This window comes from Saimiri boliviensis, chromosome X, assembly GCF_048565385.1.
Source record: "Saimiri boliviensis isolate mSaiBol1 chromosome X, mSaiBol1.pri, whole genome shotgun sequence".
Lineage (NCBI taxonomy): Eukaryota > Metazoa > Chordata > Mammalia > Primates > Cebidae > Saimiri > Saimiri boliviensis.
Window position 1 is genome coordinate 29,816,787 of NC_133470.1, and position 23,501 is coordinate 29,840,287.

Below are 23,501 nucleotides of genomic sequence, written 5' to 3' on the forward strand. Positions count from 1 at the left end.
GAGTTTTGTTTTAACACTTAGAGAATCAGCTTCATTGCATGCCTGCCACAGAAATACCAGCACCACCTGGCTGGCTCTGGTCTGGGCCTCAGTCCCATTGGGCCCTTCCTGCTATCTCGGAGAGCCTAGCACTAGCCAAGTAGTGGCCCCCTACTCAGAGCTGAGCTCCAGCTCTATGAAGTCCTTCCTCAAGGCTTCTAAGTGTTACTAATTCTCATCTTTTCTCTGTGTTTTCCCAGCCCTAGGAGTGGTGACTACCATGTATACTTGCTACTATCTGTCTTCTCTTTTTAATTCGTCAGTTTTTTAATATCTAGATCACAATTCCTCATGTTAAGTTATTTTCTGCTACAGTAACTAGAGTTCTGTCTGTTAACTGACCCTGGCTGATCTATCATTCCAAACTCAAAACTTGTCAGTATCAAAATGGAAACACATTAAGTTTTGGGTCTGTACTCCACGGGTAAGAATGATTTCTCATTCTTCCAAAGACCACATATTTCACTATTGTTTTTTACTAGTTTTATAATTAATGACTTGATTAAATATAGATATATTAACCACAAGAATATTTAATCTCCTGGACAGCCATATTTAAATGTGCATTCTTTCTGTAGATGGAACTCCACTGTGTTAGAACCAAAGTTTTTAAGAAATTCTAACCATAAACAGTTGAATCTTGCTCTGTAGTTATTTTTCAAAGACAACATGAATAGTAAAAATAAAATATTGTCAAAAACCAACCTAGAAAATTCCTGTACCTTCCATATTATACATATAATATGGATTAGGTTTTAAACAATGCAGAGTCACCTCCTGCTCACAAAAGTTTAGAAAAATACTGAGCTCAACTCAAAGAGCAAAAAGTCAGTGTGTAGGCAGCTTTCTTAACATGCAATTATTCCTGCCTCTGAGGTAAGCCCCTACATTATTTTCTTTACCTGCAGGGTTTTCTGCATTATGTCTTAATAAAGATAATAAGGCCAGCACTTTTAATGTATCTGTGATAAAGAATGCATGGAAACAGGATGGTATACTCCTAACTTAAACACTTAAATTAACCGCATCTCATAATGTGAGCCTATTCACACTCTCAGTCATACAGATTCAAGAACCAAAAGGAACCCGAGGAAATCACAAAGGGTAATTCTGCTTAGAAAGTTGCTCTTATATTTCATATACATGCCTCAAGTTTGATCTCAAAAAAAAAAAGAAAAATCAATTTCGGTCACTGAATAACTTATTTATGAAATTTCTAATACATTAAAATCTGAGTTTGATTACTTTCGCTTCTTATTTGGACACTGGTAATTACCTCTTTCTCATGAATTTTTAAAGGATAATTCCTGATACTAGCTGACACTATTCCAGTATTTTCCTTTAACTTTCCTTTTAAAAAATTACCATTCTAGAATTAACATGCTACCAGCTTTTCACAAATTTGCTGTTAGAAAATGGCTTCCATTGTATCCAAAATTAAGACTCTTAAAAATATCTCTTTTCATTCTTCTAATATTACTTTTCTGTAGATGTTCTATAGCACTTGAAATAACCTCAACATAATAAAGAAGGAAATGGAAAAATAAGTACATAGGTGTTTTCATTGTGATGTATTGTGTTCCTTGCCTGTTTTTCCTTGACCAAGACATACAATGTTATTTAAACATGCCATCCTCAATTTTCCCCAAGTCCCCTATACTAAGATTAGTCTCAGCCCCATATTGAAGGAATGCAAATTTCCCATTACTTTAGATGTATAAATTAAGGCCAAGGCAAAATTACTACCAGTCCAGCATCCCTTTGGTAAAGCTAGTTTCTTACTATAACTTTGCGATTCAGCTTTATTCTTTTATACTCAATGTGCTCTGACTTCTAAAACTGGTTGCTTGACTCAAGTCTTTGGAATTAACTTCCACAATGAGGGCAGAGACTGTTAAGTTCACTGTTTTATCTGTTATGTTCACTGCTTTAACTAACACTTGGTGGTTCTTCTGTGCCTAGCCACCTTTCTGTAGAGGTGATCAGAAGTTGGTTGAATGACTGAATGGATAAATGAAACTCAGCTTAACACCTTAATTGTAATCATTGTGTTTCTGCTCTAAAGCTCTGTCTTCATCAATGCTTCTCAGACTCTAAAGTAAAATTCTGAATCCAATGCCCACTGCTGGTTCTCTATTATCTGCTAATGGAATTTCTGATTAAGGATACTTAACTCTAATTCATTATTCCTTACTTTCAGCGCTTATTTTCTATTTCCTCACTTCCTAGAGGCTCAGCAACTCTTCACCTGCCTGGATTTCTTCCTACTCTTGCAATCTTCCTATATATGCATTTGTATCCTCTGGATCCTGACCATTCCTCTGCCATCGGCACCCTGACTAGCTCAATTCTTACATGTAATAACTAGATAACTGGGAATCAAAGGTATTGAATTCTTGGTAAGGCAGGCATGGGAAGAAAGACAGGACATGAGATTTTTGGTCCAGGAAATAGTAGGGTGACACAGGAAAGTGATTCATCTGAAAAGACTTTTAGTGGTTCAATGTATACAAACATACCATCCAGGGAATACAGCAGGCCCAGTGATAATTCCAGACATATGCAAAATAATTATTTCCAATTAGGTAAACAGCAAATGAGAGAAAGATGCTGAATAACAGTTAAGTGGAAGGGAAATATATAATTAACCACTCGATTTAAAAACAAAGTAGTACCAACAGCTACTTTATTGAGCCCTTACTATGTGCCAGGCACTTTAAATACATCATCTGACTTAATATTTACCAAAAAAAATTCAGGAAGGCAATAATTTTTATCAATACTTTGATTTTTATTTTTTAACCAATCAGTCTGAAGGCAAATTTGAACAAGTTCAACGAAGTCCTAAAACTGATAGATGTTACCAAAATTTGAACCAGGACCATGTGCTACCATCACTTGTTCAATTATCTACTAAGCTATGCTCCATTCTACTAAGCTTCACCAATACATTGGAACTCATTTCATATACTCATTCCTCTCAGTCTGTTACCATCAAATATACTAGGTTCAAACTCGCAACACTAAGTAATTGAGTGTGACTCATGTACTTAGAATTCCAAGTACAGGGAAGCGTGGAAATGATCCTACCAAACGAGGGGAAATGAATCTATCACTATCCCCCCTACATCTCAGGATGTTAACTAACTTTATCTCCAACTTAATGACAAGGACAAATTCTTTCAGTTCTTCTTAAATTTCAGGCTGTTCTTTAGTTTGATAGTACATATTTAACTATACCCATGCCTGAGAAACTGCTGTGTTTCAGAAACTCATAATGTTGAATGTCAAGGAATATGCTCTTGCTAGAGTTGTAGGCATCCTAGCCTAGCACCACTCACATGTAGTAATTTATTAAACATTTCTTGATAATGATGCTAATCTGTTTGGTCATAGGCTCAAAAAGAGACTATTTTCTATGGATTAAGATGTGCTATTCTCATTAACTGAACAAACCAGAATGAATTTAGTCACAGCAGTCAAGGGAAGCTACTGCATCATTCCAAGACAAATTAGAGATATTGTACCCCTGTGGTGTAACCTTTGATTTCGATTAGAGGTTTCAGGCTGCTTCCTATGGCTAGATTCAAAATATTCAGCCTACTAAAGAGAATGAAAGCTAAGTTTATGACTTTGCATCATGGAACTGCACCACTGATAACTACAAAGCCTAAGGCTTTGAAAAGAAATGACAAAAAGTAACAGTCAATCATTTTCAGAAATATCAAGCTTCCAAGTTGTATATAAAGAACACATGCAAGTTACTTTTTAAGATGATTCAGGAGATAAACTACTGGTATAACTGATCATGTTGTTACTAAATCTCATGAAAACTATATTAAGCTGGAACTATTAGCCTCCTTTAAAAAATGTATGTGAAAGTCGGTTATTAAAAACTAGAAGATGTTGCTAAATAAAGGAACTTACAATGTGTTGAAATTTCTGTATTGGAGAAGTATAAAACAAATAAAAGTGTTTTTTTGATGCATCACATAAAATGTATCAAAATTTGAGGGTTTAGAATATTCCAGTATTTCTTGGAAAACATTAAATATCTGCCGTCTCCGTAATTGTTTACCTTGAGGAAAAAAGAAACCTTTCAAGTAGTATAGACACATACAGTTTTCTTCCACCCCTTCTCTCTCCAAATTCAGATTCCAAATATTTATCAGTCACAATAAAACTCACATACTTATTCTGCATGACTAATTTGTAGTCAGACTGAATACGATTCAGTGCAAGCTGAATCTAAAATTAACCTAATAAAAATGTACCAATGATTGTATAGCAACATATGTAGATAAAAGTATATTTTATATAAAATATATTCAACCCCACATAGCAGCTTTCCTAGAATATAAAAACATTTTATCATTATGTGTATTAGCTCTTGAACTCAGTATTATTTTAACATGCTAAGATTGTTATCCTCAAATTTTAGTATCTCAAAAGCAGGATTTTAATTATACAAAGTGGTTTATAAAATAGAGATATTTATCCACACAGTTTCCTGTGACAATTTAGGTGTCCTTATAGCTTCTTGGAGGGCAATGTAAATTGGTAAAAAATAATTTTGTTAAGTAGTTTTGTGATACATGTAAAGATCCTTTCTAAAAAATGTTAATATCCTTTGAGCTAATAATCTCATACCGGAAGCTGTCTAATGGAAAGCAAAAAATATTCTATTGGATTATTTAGAGTAACAAAAATAAATGCCTCATTTTAGCAGAATATTCCAGTAAATTGTGGCACATCCATACAACAGGATGTAGTTATTATGTAAGCATTTAAAGTGAGTCTATAATAACCTAAAATTACTTGTGTGATGATGAAAAATAAAGGATGAAAAGTCAGAGCATGATCACATCTAAATAGCAGAAAACCCTCATTTCAGGTAAAAAGAAACCCAATGAAATATGCCAAAATGGCAACAATGACTAAGTGAGAATATGGTTAATTTTCATTTCTTATTTTACTTCCCCATTCAATTTTGAATATTAATGATTAGACCTTTATCTCATATATAAGAATCAACTCAAAAATGGATTAAAGACTTACAAGTAAAACCTGAAACTAAAACTACTAGCAGAAAACATCAACTCAAAACTTATGACATTGGTCTGGGCAAGGATTTTTTGAATATGAACCCAAAAGCACAGACAACAAAGAAAAATAGTCAAGTGAAGTTTCATCAACCTAAACAGCTTCCCCACAGCCAAGGAAATAATCAGAGTGAAGAGACAATGCATAGAGTGGGAGAAAATACTTGCATAGCATATACTTGAAAAGGGATTGACCTCTAAAAATATGTTAAGAAACCTCAAAAAACTCCATAGCAATAAATTTAGTAGCAATAAGACAACCCAATTAAACATGGGCAAAGGACCTGAAAAGACATTTCTTCTGTTTTAAAAAGAAAAGGGTTTTAATTATGACAAAGTAAAATCAGTGGCAACTGATTAGGGAACTGAATTTTTATTTTATTTTATTATTTTTAAGATCTGGGATACATGTGCAGAACATATAGATTTGTTACATAGGTATACATGTCCCATGGTGGTTTGCTGCACCTAACAATCCGTCATCTAGGTTTTAAGCCCCACATGCTTTAGGTCCTAATGCTCTCCCTCCCATTGTCCCCTGCCCCCTGCATAGGCCTGAGTGTACAATGTTCCCTTCCAGTGTCTGAACAGACATCTTGTAAGAGAAGGCAAACAAATGGCCAATACGTTTATAAAGAAAAAAATGCTTATCATTAATCAGGTAACTGAAAATCAAACAAAAGTATGCTGTCACTTCACACCTGTCAGAACGGCTATTCTCAAAAAGACAAAAGGTAACAAGTGTCAGTGAGAACATGAAGAGAGAAACTTTGGACACAGTTAATGGGAATATAAATAAGTACAGCCATTATGGAAATCAGCATCCAAGTTCCTCAAAAACAAAAACAGAACTACCATGCAATCTAGCAATTTCACTGCCAGATACATATCTAAGGAAATAAAATCAGTATGTCAAGTTGCTATCTGCACACCCATGTTTACTGTAGTAGTATTCATGTTACACAGGACGTGGAATCAACCTAAGTATCCATCAACAGAAGAATGGATCCAAAAAATGTGGAATATATATACAATGTAACACTATTCAATTTTAATAAGATAAGGAAATCCTGTTATTGGGGACAAGGCGTTTCAACCTGTGGAAGTTGAGTTTTCAAATTCTCAAGTCCAGGCATGGAATTTTTTTTTCTGAAAATGTGAAATATCTACACCATTTTCTCCATCTCTGAGCCTAGATACTATTTTCCTGGACTGGTTGGAGAACGTAAAGAAGAAACAAGAGAATAAGTATATTTCTGAGAGAAGGGGTAGTTTAAGAACCACCAGCAACAAGTAATTTTGGGGGTATCAAGTGCAGAATTACGTGGGTCCCATTCCAGAGTCCAGCCCCAAAAAGCAACAGGACTGCAAATTTATGTTAGACCCAGGTAATCATTGCTCACGTTTACGAGCAACGTGTCTTAGCAAATGAGCATGAGCTAGCTACCCTGTACCCAGGAACTTCAGCAGAACATAGAGTATAGAAGAATAATTTCCCACACGCCTACAGCAAACACAGTGCTTAATGAGTTTTTGGAGGATGCAGAGTGACAAAGGAGCAACCATGTTTCTTGACTCTACAGAGATATCAAAGACCCTAGGACTTCGGAAGAAGGAACAAGTTCCCTATGAAAAGGGTTGTGCATGGGATCAGGTAGGCACCGGTCTTCATATCCCAGCACTATGTCATGTCCCCTCCAGAAATTTAAGACAAAACCCCAGGAAAAGGTGGGGCGTATCAGTCCTAAATTGGCTGAGATAAAATATGCAAGATTCACCAGAAAGTAGGCTTTATATATAAAGTTCAGATTCCAGAAAAGGCAATTACTGAGATTCATTGCCATTACATGTTGATGGTTATGTGGAGGTTTCTAAGAATCCTTGTCCAGCACCTAAACTGCAAAGCAAACCGATAACAAATCGGAAAAGAATTGGAGTCAAGTCATCTTTGAGACAAGATCTCACGGCTCAGAGAAGCAACCAGCAAATGTAAAATGGACACGCAGAAGTCACAGTGAGTTTCTGAATTAGCAGTGCCCTGTGATGAGACTGTTGTAAAGTCTTGCAAACTGCTTTAAAAGTTCCAGGTAGTTCCACAGGTCCTGGCAGAAAAAGAAAATAGTAAACCTTTTGTTGAACTTAATCTTAAACTGAGTTTCTTAAAGGACTCAAACTTTTCCTGGGGCAGGAAAGGCCAGTCTATTGACACCAGCGGTAGATATGAAGTCCAGGCCGGAGGAGGGGTGAGGGGGTGTGGGGAGGCTCATTATCTTGGAAAAGCCACACCCTTAATCTGTCTTAAGTGGTGATGCCTGGGGCGCAGTTGCAACTACACTTTAGTCTAACAGTCTAGATTTTTTTTCTATCCAATTCCAAAAGAAACACATTTCAAAGCCAACTGCCGAAAACCCAAAGTACCAGCACCTTTTTTTCTTTCTTTGGCAAGAAGGCAAAACATCCCCAGACTGTTAAAAACAAAACAAAAATCCTAGAAAACAGTGTTTTTCATAATCTGGGGTTATGCCGTCCAACAAGGTAGTCACTAGTTACATGTGGCCACTGAGTATTTGAAATGGTACTAGCCTAACTGAGTAAGCAAGATTTTCATTTTGCCAAGTTTTCAATTTAAATCAAATTTAAGCAAACAGTGTATAATATTCTTCCATTAACCACAACTTTATTGGTTTCAGAGAACAAATTCTTTAACCCATGAAAACGAAGCATTGGAATTCAGATGTGTTTTAAGTGTAAAATATCCTCCAGAATTTAATGATTCATTGTATTCTTATCACAAATGTAAAATGTCTCATTAACAGTCTTATATTTCATGTTAACATATTTTAGCTATGGCGTTAAATAAACCATTAATGTCACCTGTTTATTTTTACTTTTTTTTTTTTTGAGACATCCAGACGGCTTTTATTGAAAATAGTATGTAGAAAGATGGAATCCAGGAGAGGAAAGCAGCTTCCACACCAAGTGGAAGGGAACAGAGAGATGGAGTTTGGGAGGAGAAGACAGGCTTCCACGGAGGGAGTGTTCGTGGAAGGGGACTCCAGAGGGGAAATGTAGGATAGAGAAAAATAGCTTCCATGAGCACTAGAGGGTTCATGGAATGGGATCCAAACATGGAGTCCCTTATTTTTACTTTTTCAAGTGGCTACTAGAAAAGCTTAAATTACATATATAGCTTTTATCTCCATTGGACAGCATTGACCTGGAGTACAGTTCAAAAATATGACAAGAAATCAGTTACTTCTTCCACATTTGAGTTTTAAGAACATTTATTCCTGCTACATACACACCGGTCTGTATCGACACATAATGAAAAAGACTTTTCTCAATCCCCTCAGATATAGAGAAGACAAGTGAGAGAAGATTGAGACAGATAAGTGGATCATATACATTAAGATAGTGTGACAACATTACAATCATTAGGATTTAAACCTACATCTGCCAGCAGTCCAAGATTCAAAGTGATTTTTAAAATTGATCTAAATTAAATTTGCTAGTTTTCCTTTTCTCTCCCTTTAATAGGTTTCATGAAAGTCAAGAATTTTAACTGAGGGGGCAGTAAGGCTGGAGAAGACAATCAAATAAAGCAATGTAGGACAGAAATGAGAAAAATCAGGCTTCCTTCTTCTACTCCAGTACCTTCTGACTGCCATGACCTTCATGGTCTGTCAGTTCTCCTGTGAGTAAAATTTGGATGAAGCATACTGGACTCAGTGTTGAGACAAGGAAAATAAGGAGAGTTTATAATCTGTAAGTCACTACATGATATAACCATTGGTATTTTATTCGATTTTTTTACATATATTTTAGTTTATTTTTGCTCTGATTACAAGCATTTTTCGTTCTTTAAAAAAAGAACTTGAGAATTATAATTGCCATTTATAGCACATCTTAATATTATATAGGAAATATAAGTGTTAGGCAAAGTAGTTTGTTTTGCTTTTCCCTTTTACCCTACTTTTTTTTTGGTTTTTCTTTTTTTCAGTTCATCTGCACCTAGAGCTTTTTCGAGAAAACTTAGGGAGGTGGCAAGGAGCACGTAGAGCAGGACTTAGGGCTGATTTCAAGAGCAACAGCTAGAAGCCTTAGTAGGACTAAAAACTGCTTGTTCAATTGACAGTTTTGAAGAATGTTGATATTAGAGAAGTGAGGAAACAAAATTATACAGTCATGGGTACAATATCTAAAAATATGTGAATAAATGCCTTTGTTTGTTTGTTTAAAGTAAGCTCTTAGCTTACAGCATTCCACGTTCTTAAAGCATGGTACCAGTCCTTGAGAGAATCTCATTCAGTCCATATGTCAAACACTGAGTAGATGCTCAATAAACAGCTACTAAATAAATTAAATGTATTCTAGTGCCATGTTACTGAATCACAGATATACCTATATTATATATAGTACTGTATTCATATATACAATGTAATACAAAGAACAGTCTTTTGGGGGAAGTCATAACATGATAAATGATCAACAGATATGCTTTATTTTTATTTTTATCCACAGCAGTGATATTTTACATCAAAAATGACAAATTAAAAATGAAACATATCACTATCTATATAAGTATAATCGACTGATCTCCCCTATTTTAATCCATTTTATGACAGACATTTTAATAGATATTACAAGATATACCATAACATTAATTATTCCTTAGAATTTTAAGAAATGTGGCTTATGTATCAGGCTTAATGAGTGAGCCAAAGGCCTTATCAGCTCCCTCAAAACTGATTCCAGGGTAAATTTGAAATATTTGAAACCTGAATGACATATAAAAGCATGTCTATGTTTTCCATAGTTAATTTCTTCGCTGTTAAGTGGTTCTTCAGCCAACATCCTCTGTTTCTAACCAGAGTAGTGTATTTCAAGCAGGAATGGTAAGACAAGCAGGGTCATATATCTTTATAGTTTCATCCCAAGAACAGTCAGCCACTTGAGTGGGGCTCTGAAGACTGAAGTCTAGACCACAAGTAGACTCTGTATGATGCTCTACTGTTTCAAGAAGAGGGTCAGGCTTTGAAAAGTTCCAGAATCTTACAGTAAAATCATACGAGCAAGAGGTCAGCACAGAAGCATGAAATGGGGACAATTTCACCCTCCTAATAGCATAGGTATGACCAAGAAGCTCAAACACTGGTTGCCGTACATTCCTTAAGTCCCAGCCTCTCAAACTACAGTCAACTGCCCCTGTCACCAGCAAATTCTCGTTGTATTTACACCAGTCACAACTCAAGATTTCTGCCCGATGTGCTGGAATCACGATTCTGACTCCTGCTGCTTTCACATCCCATATTCTCAGAGTCTGATCACCTGAGGCTGAGGCAAAACCACCAGGGATGTGGGGAGACCAGACTGTGCCATAAATGACATTTTCATGGCCTCTAAAGGTGTACAGAGACTTTCCAACAGTTGGATCCCACAATTTGACAGTTTGATCCCATGAGCCAGACACCACAAGCTATTCACCTCTGGTTTGGCTCCAGTCAACACTATATACCTCCTGAGTGTGTTCCTTATAGACCTGCAGCGGCCCCGCAGCTTTGGCCACGTCCTAGAGCTGTAGCAAACCATCGCCACTGCAGGTGATGAGGACTTGTTCATTGTTCTCACTCCAGGTCACATCAAACCATCACTCCAGTCAAAGCTTCTAAAAAGCCTTAGCCCAGATTCATTTGGGTTCATCCCGCCCGCCGCCCCGGCCCTCGCCTCCCAGGCCGCGGAAGCCGGTCCGAGTCCGAGGCGCACCGGAGCCGTTCGTTATTTTATTGTTAGTAAAGATTTATTAATAGAAAACTGACACCCCAGAGCTGGTCAGCATGAAGCCCTGGTAGTTGCTGCCACAGTCCGATTTGAGGTTCCTCCAATTGTTCTTCCCCAGGGTAATAGTCTCTCTTCAGACCTGGAATCCTGTCATCCTCTCAAGTCATACTTTGGGGGTTACTGCCTATGTCATGTGACATAGACATGAAGGCCACAGAACCATGATTCATGTTATTAACTGTGTTAGCTGACAACTTGAAAATCATAGAGCACTGAACTCCAAGTAATTTCTGGAAAAGCAGAGTAATGTTTCCACAATGAGGCCACCGAACTCACAGCTCTACATTTCACCTACAATTTGCACGTGATCTGGCCTGGGCTTTCCCTCAATGCCTTACAACTCTGATACAGTTTCATAGGCTTCTAGCAGTCACCAGATACACTCAGACACTTCCTTCCAGTACTAGCAACATTACCGCACATTCTTGTTTTACATCTGTTTTCAGCCCTCGCTACACATTAGCATCACTGGAGGAGCTTTTACCATTGTGAGCCTTACAGCGGGACGTTTCTATTCAATTGCTCTGGGGTATGATCTAGAAAAAGGTACCTAAAGCCCCCCAGGTGATGTTAATATGCAGCTACGTTTGAAAGTGATTAGGTCCTTGCTTATCATGGACATCTGTTTTACCAGTTGTTTCTAGTGCCCCTTTCTTTTGTAACCTACCAAGTACTATTTGAGAAACCTCTCATCCCCTATACTGTATATTTACTGGCATTATCTCCTAGCTTAGGCCTAGACACTGGACACATTCTGTCTCTCTGGCCACAATGATTGTGTAACCAAGACTGAAAACCACCTTAAAGGCACGGGAAGAGTAATAAACTTGAGTCTCCCATACATAATGCATGATGACTTCAGACTTTTTTTTTTTTTTTTTTTTTTTTGAGATGGAGTTTCACTCTTGTTTCCCAGGCTGGAGTGCTGTGGTGTGATCTTGGCTTAAGACAACTTCCGCCTCCTGGGTTCAAGCGATTCTCCTCCTCAGAATACTGAGTAGCTGGGATTACAGGCATGTGCCACCACGGTTGGCTAATTTTTGTAATTTTTGTAGAGAAGGGGTTTCTCCACGTTGGTCAGGCTGATCTCAAACTCCCGACCTTAGGTGATCTGCCTGTCTCAGTCTCCCAAAGTGCTGGGATTACAGCCACCGCACCTGGCTGACTTTATCAGCTATTTTTATGATTTTATGATACTTATCAGACATTTTCTCTTGGGAAGTTTACGTTACAGTGAAAATCAGGTAGCATTAAGGAGTAGTTTTAATACTAAAAAGAAAGGACTGAAAGTAGTTAATTCATAAGAATGAATGATGGAATTCAAATAATATGATAGATGAGCTGCGGCACTGAGGTCTCTTCAATAGTTCATTATTCATACAATTACTCTGTAGTTTTCTAACATGCCATTTTTGTTGATTAATCAGTTGGTCAGACAACTCAGTAACCAGATGGTTTCGTCTATCTGGTTATTCAGTTGTTCAGTTTCTTGACCTTTTTACCCCTGTGCATCCTTAAAATAAGCCAAATTTATCTCTTCGATGTTTATTTAGAGCCAGATTATACCATAATTCCCAGCTGTGGCCACTTAACCATGTTACTTATTCCCTTTTGTCCTCCCTTTCCCTAAAAAAATATTAGAATATTACCCATCTCCTATATATGGTTATAAACATGCTTACAAGATGTATGTTACCTTATACCAGGCATCCCCAAACTTTTTACACAGGGGGCCAGTTCACTGTCCCTCAGACCGTTGGAGGGCCGCCACATACTGTGCTCCTCTCACTGACCACCAGTGAAAGAGGTGCCCCTTCCTGAAGGGCGGCGGGGGGCTGGATAAATGGCCGGAGGGGGCCGCATGCGGCCCACGGGGCGTAGTTTGGGGACGCCTGCCTTATACGAGATGCATCGCTCAGGATGTGAAAGTGACCATCTTCCTCCTCAGCAATCTTTGTCTTATCAAAGCCATTAAAAGCCCTCAGAGACGATTAAATTTGTTATGACCAACAGTGGAGTTAAGCAAAGTAGTGAATTGTGAACACACCTAAATTTTTTTTTGAATATTGTAGCGGAGCTGGAAAATTACTTTTTAGATATTGCCTCCACATCCACAAAAAAGTAGCAAGCCCACTGAAACATCTCTCTTTGTGCTAGGAAATAATCCTCTAACTTTCCTACTACAATAGGTTGATTTACTTGTCCCAACTTTCTCATTCCTACCTAATAGAATGGTATATCTAGTATATGATGGGAAACGTAATATCCTTTGGCCAATGGGATGTTAAGAAAATATGACAGGAGCAGAGGCTGGAGATAGGCTGGCATGTTTGGGCTTGTTATATAGTGACCACCTGCGAAAACATGCACTGAGTGGCCAGTGCCGTTCCAGTGTGTGCCTCTGTATGTGACACATCGAAGAAATTCAAACCTAACCTGCTGCTTAGAGCCAAGCCTAGTAACTTATAGCCTGATGCAAAACCACCTAGTCCAGTCCATCTTAAGTCAGCCAACCCCCACATGACCAGGAGAATTAATGCTGTTTAAAACCATTAGTTTGGAGGTAGTAATTATCACTTGATATTATCGTCCCGAGAGCTGACCAATACGTCTACCCAAAAAAACCTGTTTGTTCTCATCATGATGTTGTACTGAACCCCTACTAACCTCAGTAAGGAGAGTATCAGGTTCAAGAGACTGAGGAATAAACCCACAGCCCACAAATGAGGCTTTCGGTTTTATTAAGGGTTTACACGTAGGGGAGAGAGTTTGTTACAAGACAGAACTAGCCTTACCTAAAGAAACAGTCCAATAGTGGCAGACTCGACAAGAGATCCACACAGCACAACAGTAGCACTGACGGCAACGGGCTAAGCAAGACAACTACAACTGCTTGGACACAGCATGCAGCTTATATAGCATTTTCACTTAACAGCCTGCCCTTAATGATGGTCACATGGCAACCTTCATCCAATCCAGAACTCAGGGCTTCAATCTGCTCGCTGTGTGGTCTGCGTTCCACGGGATGGGCTTGGGGCTCAGGTGTTCCTCATAGACAAAGAAAAGCTCTCTGGGTTGACTCCTCCCAGATTGTGTAAATTAGAACACACATTCAGGTGTTTCTGCAATGCAGGGTCATTCTAAGGTTACGCCTAATTTATTGCAATCAGGTGTGTCTGCAATAAGGGTCATTCTAAGGTTACGCCCAAATTATTGCAATCAGGTGTGTTTGCAATAAGGGTCATTCTAAGGATATGCCTAAATTATTGCAATCAGGTATGTCTGCAATAAGGGTTATTCTAAGGTTATGCCTAAATTATAGCAATCAGGTGCAATAATTACCCCATACATGATTACCTATCTTACTGGTTATGTTGTTTTCTGTGTATGTTCGTGTACGTGTGGATGTTTTAACAGTCAGTTGTCAACTTTAGGAAGAATTCAAGTGTCTTACTCATTTCAGCCGGTTGTAACAAAATACCATCAACTGGGCAGCTTAAACAACAGAATTTTTTTTTTTTGTCACAATTCTGGAGGCTGCAAATCCAAGATCACGGTTACAGCATGGTCAAGTTCTAGAGAGGGCTCTCCTCCTGACATGCCAACAACCACCTTCTCCTGTTTCCTCACATGACAAAAAAGAGCAAGCTCTCTGGTGTCTTTCTTATAAGAGCCATGAGACCAGAGCCCCACCTGCATATGGTTATCTTACTCTGCTTAACTCCCGAAGGCTCCATCTCCAAATATCATCCCACTGGGGGTTAGGGCTTCAACATACGAATTTGGGGAAAACACGAATATTCAGTCCATAACAACAAGTAAGGGACTGCAGAATCTATTTTATACAGTAATGTTTTCTTTTATACGAACTACATGAAAATGATAAAGCAAGTGGCTTATTAATGTAATACCATGTCAAACATTAAGAACTGAACTGAGCAGATACTTTATACTTCTGGTTCAGTTCATAAAAACTGAATTATCCAAAAATATAAAAGGACAGCTATAGTTGTTCTACAAAAGTAAAATCTTTCTTCACATAGGAGTGGGTTTGCGGGTTACTGTGCGAATCCACATCTGGAGTTTTGGGTGTCAAGGTTGATCACAGTCAAAGGTTTGGATTGTGGCTCTGGCTTGTGGAAGATCATTTTCTGAGAGCAATCCAGGGCACCAGCTGGTCAGAAACTTCCATTCCAATGGGACATAGTCCCCAACCATCAGAGAGGAATAATCCAGGTGTATATAAGGCAATGAAAGAAATCTTGAGGCTTCCAGGCCTTATTAGCAAGAAGAATCGTAAAGTGGAAATTTAAAAGCAGAACTAGAACATTTTCTAATTGAGGGTGGTAGAGATAATTCTCATATTTATATACTTGGCTGAGGTTGGGAGCTTTTAAGGATGCTGAGTTGGCTGCTGGCTTGGAATGAATGTGTGTGTGTGTGTGTAGTGTAAATAAGCAACATTGCTAGTCTTCTTGTAATCTTATAATAGTTCATGAAATAAAATACATTCTAGAGGAAGAGATCATCTAGTTTACTGGGAACTAGCAATGCTTATCTTGTCAAGGTTTAAATGAATGATAATGACTTATAAGAAGATTAAATCTAAGAGCACAGCCTCTGAACAGAAACTATATACAGAGGTTTATGTACACAACTGTGCTATGAAAAGAATTAGATGTGCTATGCCCTGACGCTTTTGCAATAAAGAGTTCAGAAATCTGTGGAGAACACCTTACTCCTTAGTACAACCCAGAGCAGTCTTCTCTAGCCTCCTTAATTGGTATGCTATGATGAAACCCCTCTTGATTACACCCCTAGAGTATAATAAGAGGCAGGTTTTACTTTAACGCCTTTCATCATATAGGAAGTAAACTGCTTTATGGATAAAAATAGCCATGTACAGACTCACTATTGACACCAGACACCCCTGGTGACTTGAGGGCTCATCAACAATGCACAACTCTTTTAAAATAAAGCAAAGAGTCACATATATAATTGGAATCACAGGAATAATGAGAGATAAATAGCAAGAGACCAGGTTGCCTTGAGGGCTAATCTATAGATTAGAAAAAAAAAAAAAAATCGGGCCCTAAAACACACTATTGAGGGGGTTTAGGGATGGAGCTATTTTTAAAGCAGTGGTAACAAAACAACTGGTGTCACATAACACTCCAGTAACTAAGATAATTCACTTGACTGCAAGACAAGCAAAATATAGGATGTTAAATGGACAACTATGTCTCAAGGTTATCCAAGTTAAAATCTGAAGCAACTGAACATGTCCCATTTTACAATGACAAAATGAACACTTGGTTTTCATCGTGTTTAAGAAAGGTGTCTTTGCCACATTAAATGCATTATCAGGAGATAGATTATTATCACAGCTGCAAGGAAGATATTTTTCAGATTCAACGATTCAAGAACATTGTGGTATACAGAACTTGAAGTGCTGTATGATGAAAAGTTAAATGTCAGCAATCAAAACAACAAATATGCAGGATAAAATGTTTCTATCCCTTTCTTTTGAAAGTTTTCACATTGAGGAAGTATGCTTTTTATCTTCTCCGGTGATACTTTAACATGATCCTTCAAGTACTTAAATAACAGCAATTACAAAACTATATTGTTTTATCATTAACAATCGGCATTTTAGACATTTTAAAAATTTTGCATATTAAATATGCCCTTAAAATAGTGCTTGCCCTTCAGTCTACTTACTAGAAGTTCAAAACAAGGCTTTGGTTCAACTCTGGTTTCTGAAATAGATTTCTTAAATCATTGTAAAATATATTAACGGTGACTAAAATTTTAATGTTTCTAGAAAACATCACAGATGTAATCAGAACAAACAGGAATAAAAAGAACAAAAGGTAAAGGAAGGAGAGGGAAGGAAGAAGAAAAAAGGAAATGTAGGGAGGAGTAGAGAATGAAGAGTAGAGAACAAAGAGGTAAAGAGAAAAACTGTGATTTTTATTTTCAGATAAATTAAAGCACAGGTAGAGAAATTCCATGACATTATGAGAGTCCTTCATGTAAAAAACACATCATTTTAGGTAGGAGCGTTCTAATTGGTGGAATCTTTAATATTTGTCCAATCCAAATTATCCATTAACTCTTCTGTTTGACTTACTAGCTTTCATCTGATAGCTATCAGTCTCTATGTTTTAGCAACTTGAAATCATTTGCCCACTGTTGTATAATACAAGCTGAAAAAGTTGATATGCCCAAAGGCTTATCTGGATTTTGTATTCATTTTTCCTATTTTAAAGTTCAAAACCAGTCATTTCTTTTTCTTTATTCTCTGCAATCAATATAAAATGTGTGTTCATAATATTAAGAAGAGCATGACTGCTTAGAAGGCTTAGTTCAATGGATTAGTAGACAACTATTTTCCTAATTAGTCTTCCCCTCTGAACTTTTCTCCACTTGCCACAGCAAATGGAAACGTAATGATAATCTCATAGTATTTTCTGCCAAAATAAAGGGGCTGTCAGGCAATAAAGCATATCCATGTTAAATATCATCACAAATCCCATATGTAGAATTATCATTTTATTTTGAAGAGTTTTTCCACCAAAAGCCAAGAATAAAATTACTTTGAAGAATAATTGTTATATGGTTATGCTTTGGCTCTATATTTAAGCCTCCATGTAAGTCTTTAATTAATCATTTCTGCTACGGATCGTGTTCTGACAAGCTGCTTTGCTAAGGAGATATGCTCCCTTCCCTTACTGTCACCCACAAGAGTAAAGAAAGGCAAGACACTGGAGTTTTGGAAGTCAGATTGGGATTCTGAAGGAGTTCCTGGGCTCTGAGTATCATGCTATACAGTAGAAAGTCACCTCCTGCCTCCCTAATATCCAAAACAAAAGATTTGAACTGGTAGCCATTTATCTAATTCAGGCCTGAGATACATTCGGCTAGATTTGATGCAGGATGGGTAATCTTCCAAATTAGGGCTTAGCCTGGAAGGATTCTTGGCTTTGCCTAGGTAAGAATTCAAGGGGGAGCCAGTGGGATTAAACAGCTATTTTTTAGTGAACATAACTGAGCTGTGTGGAGCAGGGGCAATCCATAGGCAGTGCCTCCAAAGTTGGCAGGGTATGGCTGCTGGCTACTGTATTTATATCCATTTACACCCACTTTCAGTTGCATGTAAATTAAGCGGCAGATTAATGCAAATTGAAGGGCAGAGTTATTTAGAACTTTGTAAGAAAGGAGTGGTAACTTCTGGGTTATTGCCACGTCCCTCATAAACTGTCATGGTGCTGGTGGGAGTGGCTTATGCTAATATGCAATAAGGTCTGCTGGGGATCACTTTTGTTGTCATCTGCTGGTTTCTGCTGTTTTTCTCACTTCCATTGGTCACCACCTGCTGCTTCCTGCCAGTTTCTTCACTTGATCCTCTGGGGACTGGGAAATAAGTTCTGCCCATCTCCTACCTCAGGCTTGCACAGAATTTTTAACTGGAGAACCTTTTTCCAGTTAGTCACCAAATACGCATCGATCTCCTACTATCTATCAGGCACTGTTCCAGGTGCTTGGGATTCACCAGTGAACAACGTAAACTCATGAAAAGAATGCCCAGCTTATGAGGCAAATATATAGTGCACTGGGATGTTTTGCATACAACTCCAGATTCTTAAGTTCCTCTTGAAAAAATAAAATATCTGGCCAACAATAGCTCTACATTCTGATATGTACACTGCTAGACTGAATTGAATAGCTGTTGCCCATTTTAGACTGGGCACGAACATTCCATTTGCCAGTATTCTTTCCAATTCATACAACGTTCATATGCATTTAGATCTTTGCTTCACCTATTTCCAATACCTTTCAGGTCTTTGTAGGTATTTTAATGGTGGACTCCATTCACTGTATTATATTAGTTTATTCCATTTCAGTTTGTATCATTTTGAGTTTCTGTTTTTAATCAAGTATGATATCATAGAAAGTGTTTGTACTTAATTCTAATGCAGAATGTTATGGATTTCTTATATTGGTTCTGGTATAAATAAGCTAAATAAATTTAAACATGTTTTTAAAATTCTGTGTGGCCCAGTTATATCATCAATAAGAATTTGACTTGCTAGTGGGTTTGAAACTGAGTTCAATTCAAACTCACACTTCAATTAGGCTACTCTAATTTCAGTTTTATGGTTCTGTCTTCCTTATGCTGTATATTTTTAAATGAGGTTTTGTTGCTAAAGAAAGTTTGGGAACCATTGGGCTCTCTGATTTCTATGATCCCTTACAAGTTTAAACTTACAGAATTTAATACTAATCAAAAGCAATTTGGTGTTCCTATTAAACTTTTTATAAACAAATGTCTTACTTCCTTAAAATTCCCTAACTTTAAACAATGTCCTAAAATCTGCTCTGCCATAGTATTTAATTAGGTGCATAATAAACTAAAAATATTTGCTGAAAACACAAACACATCTGGTAAAAATTGTGTTGGTAAGAATAAGAATAATAAACACAAAAATGAAAATTGGGAGGAGAGAATTGTGGTGCATTTGGGAACGGTGGCATGTGGAGGAGGGCTTCTAGAGTATTAGTAATAATCTATTCTATTTTTTTTTTTTTAAGAGAAGGGGCCTCACTCTGTTACCCAGGCTGAAACTTAGGGGCACTATCAGCTACCAGTCTAACCTGGAATTCCTGGCCTCACAGCATCCTCCTGCCTCAGCCTCCTGAGTAGCTAGGACGATAGGTGCACAGATAAGTTTTTAATTTTTTCATAGACTTAGTGTCTTGCTATGTTGCTCAGGCAGGACTCAAACTCCTGGGCACAAGCAATCCTACCACCTCAGCCTCCAAAAACTCTGGAATTACAAGCCTGAGTCATCACACTTAGCCCTCTATTTCTTAAGTGAAGTGATTACGAGGAATAGTTCAATTCATTATTTCTCTATATTCCTTACACATATCAATCTTATATGTAAATATATTGCAAATGACAAAAAGAAAAGCAATTTTCTTTGATAATTCCTTTAAATGATGATCACATTGGAGGTCAAAATGTCACACCAAAAGGAAAGTAAAAATTTCAAAGTAAAGACATTTTGTTAAAATTATGAAGTGTTAAAATTGCAAGTGACATTTCACTTATAAGTATTATATTATTTATTAAGAATTATTTGAATAAGCCAAAATGATAAAAATGCTTGTTACATAGAGCAATCTAAAATGAAAAGCAGTAAGCATCTGCTCCTCCAATAACTCCAAAAGATGAAAATATGTTTGTCATACTAAAAAAGTCTAATCTGTAATATAGTTGGTGTTATATTTTGAAAGAAAAGTAAAATTATGGTTTTCAATTAGTCATAAAAGAATGAATTATTTTATATTTAACATAATTAGGTCAGAGTTAAATAGTAGTAACATGTAATTTTTAAAATTGATAGAAAATGCATATTATATAAATGTGATAAACAGTATTCATACTGTTGAAAATTTGTATCAATAACAGAAGGCAATCTCCCTTCTTACTACAACTCTTTTTTAAAGGAAAAAGAATATAAAAGATGAATAAGTGTACAGTTTGAAAAGGTTAACTTTCTTCTTTAAAAATGTTAACAAACACTTCGAAAATACTGGCATTGAATTTCTCTTCAAAATTATTACTTCTTAAACCACAGTCTGCCAAGCAATTTGCTATTGAGAACTCTCAAAATACATTATTAAATACATTTTACAAACATAGCCAATTTTTTGCAATACAAATTTTAACTTTGCTTTTGAAATCGACTAATGAGAAATTGCCTAATTTTGAAAATACATTCATTACAAAATCCATCCTCCACCTAGTCATGTGCTAAATATCAGCATTATAAGGAGCTGTTTCAAAAATCTAGTTTTATATTCCATATGCTCTTTTTAAACATTTACATAAAATGTAATATTTTTTTAGTAGCACTACTGATAATATTATAGGAAAATGCTGAATTACTATTATATAGAAAATTATAAAATAGAAAAATAAACAGAGTTTAGAGTGTCTGAACATGTGTGCAGCAAAGGGATCAGTTGGAGAGGATGCCTCATTGAGATATTTGTAATATCCTTTCATCTACTTTTATCTGTCTTATGGTTTCCTAGTAAATTATAAACAGTGATTATACCCTTAATCTTTGGCTTTATGGAAAAGTATAAAATAGTTCTTCAGTTTTATTATGACTGTATATGGATATTTTGTTTATAAAGACATACGCTATTGTATTTTGGCCAATCTTTGTATTAATTTTGGAAGAATAAATTCTGCAGCCATTTATAGGGTAATAATACATATCATACAAATATTAAGAGTGCAGTAGCAAAATAAAGAACCATAGCTAAAAGAAATTCCTCATAAGCAAGCATCACACACACACACACACATACACACACGTGCAGAAACAGGAATATTTTCTTTGCTGACATAGACAAAATTTTCAGGTAAAATGTCCTGTAAATATTCAAGTGGTCACAGATAAACATTTACAAATGTGTTTTTATAGTTTCAGCAGAAAGTGAGGTGCATTAGAAGAAAAATATTCATGATATACTTAGAAAGAGACCAAATTTTGATATACCAAGTGGTAACTCAGCTTAACTAAGCAAATATATACCACATACAAAATGTGTTATAGACACTGATCATTCAAGATAAGTAGTCTCTAATTTGGATATCAGCAACATACATTTTCCTGTATATACATGGGCAGATACATTAATCCATCCCTGGCATTGGAGTATCCCAGTGTACTAATCTGAACTCTTATAAAACATGCAATTCAATATAACTCATTAAATAGCCCTACAGCCCATATAATAAGCCATCTTTTGTATGCATGAGAAAAGCTCACATTTCTGTAAAAAGAAATGGCAAAATATTAGATTTGCAAAGCAAGATAAAAAGACACTTGTCAAATCCTAGACCTTCTGGGAAGCAGCATATATAATAAGAGAACGAGAAAAAAGGTAAAGTGTGTCTGATATAGAAAAACAGCTTTACATTATAAATTGTATGGTGTCTATATACATGGGAAATTTTCTAAATTAAAAACATGTCAATAAACTATAAAGAAGTTTGACCAGGTATGGTGGCTCATGCCTGTAATCCCAGCACTTTAGGAGGCCAAGGCAGGTGGATCACCTGAGGTCAGGAGTTCAAGACCAGCATGGTCAACATACTGAAACCCCATTTCTACTAAAAATACACGTTAGCCAGACGTGGTGGCTCGCACCTGTAGTACTAGCTACTTGGGAGTCTGAGGTATGAGAATTGCTTGAACCCAGGAGGCAGAGGTTGTAGTAAATCAAGATCACATCACTGCACTCCAGCCTGGGCAACAGAGTGAGACTTGGTTTCAAAAAAAAAAAAAAAAAAAAAAAAAAACACCTATAAAGAAACTTTCATTTATTATCAGCAATTAAAAGGATTAAGTGCAAAGATAATATAACTAAGCATTGAGAGAGAAACACAGGTATGTACAAGCCCATGGTATAAAAATCGTAACTCTTCGCAAGAAACAGTCTTTTGAATAATTCCAATAAAATGTATGTTGGTAGGGTGGGGAAAAAGTGGAAGAAGGAGGGAATTATAGTAGAGGAGGCAAGGTAGAAGGAGGCAGGAACTGGATTACAAAGGGCATTTTGTGCAATGCTGAGGAGTTTATTTTTATCTTAAAAGCTATAGGGAGACATTAAAGCATTGGTTTCCAAGGCTGGGTGCACATTAGAGTTACCCAGGGAGCTTTCTAAAAATGGTCACTTCCAGTCCTCCATCCCAGAGATTCTGACTTAATTTATCTTGGGTGGAGCCTGGTGATTCTCACATGTGGCTAAGGTTGCTAACGACTGTGATAATGGATTTTAAGTAAACTACAGGATCAGATTTATATTATGGAATAAACCCTAATCCTGGCAGTATTTAGACTGGTCTTGGAATAGATTAAACTGAACTGGATTTCTTATGATATTATCGTTATAATATAGGAAAGAAGATCTGAAGACTTTAACTAAAGCCAGGTAGTAAGGATGAATAAGGAATAGGAGTGGTATTCATAGTTTTTATGGAACTAGCACACATGAGAGGCAAGATGTTATATGATTATAAATACTGACTCAAATTCAAATTCTACTTCTGCCACTTTGTTGTTGTGTGAGCTTAGACAACTTACTTAACCTCTCTAAGTCTCTTTTTGCTCATATGTAAAATGACAATAATAATACCTGCACCACAGACATTTTCAAGTGTCAGACCCGGTAAAGAAGTTAATAACTGATCGCAATATCAAAGATATAGCAAATATTGAACAATGGGGGACAGTCATCATGAAAATCTAGCTGTCTCAGTAGATGTGCTGGATGTGTGAGAGGGAAAGGTATAACTTGGCTTCTAGAATTTATATGCAATCTTTTTAAATTAAAATATAAAATATATATAGGCAATTTGTTAGTCATAAGAGACTTGATGAGTTTTCACAAACGTAATGCTCCCATTTAACCAGTATCAGATCAAGAAGCTGAACA

General features: G+C 36.7%; 1 protein-coding gene and 1 pseudogene across 10 annotated transcripts in view; both read right to left on the reverse strand.

Moving 5' to 3' along the window:
- The window catches only part of LOC141582671 (peroxisomal targeting signal 2 receptor pseudogene), a 43,759-nt pseudogene extending 21,445 nt beyond the window's left edge, over nucleotides 1–22,314 (reverse strand).
- DMD (dystrophin) overlaps nucleotides 1–23,501 on the reverse strand; it is a 2,654,855-nt gene that overhangs the window by 1,811,819 nt on the left and 819,535 nt on the right. The window lies entirely within an intron of this gene.